The following is a 5,000-nucleotide window of genomic DNA, read 5'->3' on the forward strand; positions in this document are numbered from 1 at the left end:
TAAAGTGCCAACAATGGTATGGGGCGGTATCAACTTAAAGTTAATAGTCAGTTGTTTGGTCAATGCAATATGGGTGCTTAGGTAATTCAGTGAGTGCCAGAACTCTAAAATAATAGGTTTTTTATCCCTTATCAGAGTTTCAAGCAACACCAGACTCATGTCTCCTTTCTTTTACAGAAGGCCCGTTGTACTGCTGAAGGATGCTCTGCCTCGTTCAGCGACCCCGTTGGGCATGACCTCTGCCGGTCTCATGCTCACTGCTCCATTCCCTTTATCCAGGAACCGGGACAGGCCCAATACCCAGTGTGGTTCCCGGATTTGTGCTCGTTCTGTTACGAGTTGTCGTCAGTTCTGCTGAATGATGATGTAAGTGGGTTTTCCCTTTGTTCCTTATTTCTCGTTGGCAGACACTAATATAGACATGAATATGATATACACAGTATATTTGGGAGGGCAAACCCCCTCCTCCATCACTAATCACTGCAAATCTTACAGGCCGATGATGTCTCTCTTCGGTCAGCAAGGGCTACTCGTCGTCCGTGGGTGTCGGGCTTTGGCAGGAATGCCCCGTCTGGCGCACCCTATCTCCTCGATGGGGATATGGCCTCCCGTCTCTTCCCAGGCTCGACTACTGCTGCAGTCTCTCCTGACCTTGCTGCCCCTTTAATTGAAGAAGTCAGGGCTACCATTTCCGTGGAGGACGAAACCCTCGTACCGATGGACATGGCTGGTCTGGATATAGACGTAGAACCCAGGGACGAGCAGGTAAGTGGTGCCGAGTTGGTGGAAACCCTTTTCTCTCCTACTCCCTCTTCTACCTCTTCCTTTCTAGGTTTTGATAACTCTAAGGCTTCTCCTCGGGATCCCTCTGCCTCCGTACGACCCAAGGTGAAGCCACTTCGAACTTATAAGACTTCAGCTTTGCCAGTATCAACGTCACCGGTCCCCGGACCCTCGACAGCTCCTGATATTCATATTGCTCCTCGTAAAACCACTACTCCTAAGAAGTCTAAGTCTACCAAATCCAAGAAAAAACCAACGGGTGACTTTCAGGTACCCTGGGCTGATCTCCTCCCCATCCAACTGATCAAAGGATTGGTCAGGGATCAAGTTCAACATCACTCTGGTGCAATAACAGAGATTAAGGATATGATGGCTACTCTGATCCGCGCCGGAACTCAGTTCCCTCCCCCTTCTGCCCCAGACGCATCGAAGCTGCCGCCCTTCGATAAAAACAATCCTTGGCGGTTTGCTTTGCATGCTCCATTCGTAGATGGCTCCCTAACTCTGGAGGGCATGGGCACCCGCCCTCTAGAGGACCTGGAGTTCTATCCCCCGGGCCTAGCATTCCCGTTCAATGGTTTTGTACGGTTAAAGGAACATGCATTGGTCCGTATGGACAAGGTACCGAAGGAAACGGTCATATTTCCAAAAGAGCAGGCCCAGGCTATCTGGGCCAGAACACTATCAGAGTGGGGGTGTATTAACTCCAAGCTCACCCCTCACAAAGGTTCCTACACTATTTTTACGACAGCGGCCTCCATCTCTTTGCCGCTCATAGACAAAGTCACAGAGCTGACTATACAGGCCATCAAAGAAGGCTCTTCCATGCCGGCTCTCAAGGAGACGGACCCCACCTCTTTGCTTATTCCGGGTTCCTCGGCAGCCTGGGATGCTGCGGCCTCTACCTTCACGGTGGGGAAACTAGACCCGGACTGTGCCTCTACTCTTTTCTCTGAGAAGCTTCCCAGATTAATAGAGAGTCTTCTCAAAACTGAGTTCGAGACCCGTACTAGACTTGCTAGGTCCCTCCAATCCATCACCTCCATGGAGTCCCTTGCATCTCTTTACCCAGAGGAAACGCTGTTCAGAGTCGCCACAAAGAACCAGCTGCTATCCTACCAAATAGATCTCCATGACTTCTGGTCAGCTCGGGTTAGTTGCAGGAAGTTCGTTCTGTCGGAGGCCACCATCAGGCATGAGCCGAACAGACTGATAGCTTCCTCCTGCTGGGGTAAGACCCTCTTCCCTCAGACCGAGGTGGATAAGGTTCTTCAGGACGCAGCGAGGGCAAACCAGAATTTGCAGGTAAGGTGGGGTCTCTCAGCCAAAAAGAGGTTCGAACCCCAGAGACACACGTTCTTCAAGAAGAAGCTGAGGTTTAGTCCTTACAAAGCGGCCCGGGGTACCTCGTCCCCACAGCCTTCCGCGGCCTCGACTTCTCGACAACAGGCGCCTCCTCAGCAGGTAGTCTACCTCGCTGCTCCCCCTGGTACACAGCCCAACCCCTCTTGGATGCCCTCACCTGCATACAACCCTGCCTACGAACCCTCCGGTTCCTTTCGTGGATACCAAAGAGGGAGTTCCAGAGGTAGAGGACAGTTCCGCCAACGCGGCGGGCCCAGAGCAAGGGGTTCCCGTGGAGGGAGGGTCCCTAAGTTCACTCCCTCCCAATGATGTGATGCCGGTAGGAGGGAGACTTTATCACTTCCGGGATCATTGGACCTTCAGTCCATGGGCTCACAGCATAATATCAAGGGGCTTGGGTTGGAAATGGTCACAGGGATCCCCTCCTCCACCGGTGACCTTCTTCCAGAGACCCACTCCCATCCTGGAAGAGTACACTGCGGAGTTACTCAAGAAGAGAGCAATCAAGCGGGTTCGATCCCTGAAATTCCAAGGCCGCCTGTTTACAGTCCCGAAGAAAGACTCGTCGGCGTTGAGGGTAGTTCTGGACTTGTCGAAGCTCAACTCTTACATCCTTTGCGACAAGTTCCGTATGCTGACTATCTCTCAGGTACGGACCTTACTTCTCCATGGGGCCGTCACCACCTCTATCGATCTTACCGACGCCTATTATCATGTCCCAGTAGCTCGAAACTTCTCTCCTTACCTAGGCTTCCGTCTCGGCAAGAGAGCCTTCACATTCAAAGTCATGCCCTTCGGTCTCATCATTGCCCCCAGGGTATTCACGAAACTGGGGGAGACGGTGCTCGAGCAACTCAGACACCAAGGGATACAAATCGTCGCCTATCTGGACGATTGGCTCATTTGGGCCCAGTCGCACCAGGAATGCAAAAGAGCTACGTCGAAGGTACTCCATTTTCTCGCCAAACTGGGCTTCCAAGTCAACCTCCGGAAGTCCCGCCTACAACCATCAAGCCTCTTCGAATGGTTAGGCATCCGTTGGGACCTCTCAAAGCACAAGCTCTCCCTTCCTCCCAAGAAGGTGAGGGAGATAGCTTCCAAGGTCAGGAACTTTCTCAAACACAAACAGGTGTCCAGAAGAGCTTTAGAACGAGTCCTCGGCCTAATCCAGTTTGCCTCACTGACCGATCTCCTATTAAAAGCCAAACTCAAAGACATCAATCGAGTTTGGAGAAAGAGGGCGACAATACCTTTAAGAGACAAGACCTCGAAGATCCCCTCTGTCTTGAAAATGAGACTACAACCATGGTCCGATCGGATCGGAGGAACCTCTCCAAGTCAGTTCCTCTACAGTTCCCCTCTCCACAAGTGACAATTCATACCGACGCGTCTCTGAGTGGTTGGGGGGGTTACTCCCAACATCAGATGTTTCAGGGCTCTTGGTCACCCGCCATGAGACAGTTCCATATCAATGTTCTCGAAGCCATGGCGGTGTTCTTGACCCTGAAGAGAATCTCCCCTCCGAGGTCGACCCACATCAGAGTAGTCTCAGACAGCACGGCCGTAGTCCACTGCCTCAACAGGGGGGGGTCCAAATCACCCAACCTGAATCAGATCCTGGTCACTATCTTCACCTTGGCAGCCGACAAAGACTGGTTCCTGTCAGCAACTCACCTAGCAGGAGTCCAGAATGTGATAGCAGACGCATTATCCAGGACGAGCCCACTGGAATCGGAGTGGTCCCTGGACATGCACTCCTTCCGGTGGATACTCAGGCTGGTTCCAGGTCTCCAGGTAGATCTATTCGCGACCCGACTCAATCACAAACTCCCATGTTATGTGACACCGAACCTGGACCCTCAGGCTTATGCCATGGACGCATTAACCCTGGATTGGAACCATTGGCAGAAGATCTTCTTATTCCCTCCAGTGAATCTTCTACTGAAAGTCTTGCACAAACTCCGCTCCTTCAACGGGGCAGTAGCTTTAGTGGCACCTCACTGGCCAAAGAGCAGTTGGTTTCCTCTCCTCCTCGAGTTGAAACTCCGTCCCTTCCGGATCCCATTCCCCAAAATGACCCAGGTGGTCCAAACACGGACTGTGTCAGATTCCTCAAGGATAGCCAAAACCCTAACTTTGTGGATTTCATGAAGTTTGCGGCACGTAGGGACGCAAACATCGACCCAGATAATGTCCTCTTTATAGAATCAGACAAAAGGGACTCAACGATTCGCCAATATGATTCGGCGGTTAAGAAACTAGCGGATTTCTTAAGGACTTCAGACCATTCGGTTATGACTCCTAATTTAGCCATCTCCTTCTTTAGGTCCATTTTTGACAAAGGCCTAGCAGCTAGCACTATAACCACCATTAAATCAGCTCTGAGGAAAGTCTTCCTGGTTGGGTTTAACATTAACCTGGCGGAGTCTTATTTCTCATCTATTCCAAAAGCATGTGCTAGGCTTCGACCTTCGGTCCGTCCTCAAAAGGTCTCTTGGTCTCTAAATGATGTCCTCAAACTGGCCTCCGACACGGACAACGAATCCTGCTCTTATATCACTCTTCTTAGGAAGACTGTATTTCTAACAGCTTTGGCCTCGGGTTCCAGAATCTCAGAACTAGCAGCTCTCTCACGAAACTCAGAGAACATGGATTTCCTCCCTTCAGGTGAGGTACTTCTTTCACCAGACAGGGCGTTCCTAGCTAAGAACGAGGACCCCCAAAATAGGTGGTCCCCTTGGAAGATTATTCCTCTTCTCCAAGATACTTCTCTATGTCCGGTCACCACTCTCAGGGCCTTTTTAGCCAGGACTGCTACCCGATCGTCTGGCCCCTTGTTTATCAAAGAACAA

This window comes from Palaemon carinicauda, chromosome 1 (genome assembly GCF_036898095.1).
Source record: "Palaemon carinicauda isolate YSFRI2023 chromosome 1, ASM3689809v2, whole genome shotgun sequence".
Classification (NCBI taxonomy): domain Eukaryota; kingdom Metazoa; phylum Arthropoda; class Malacostraca; order Decapoda; family Palaemonidae; genus Palaemon; species Palaemon carinicauda.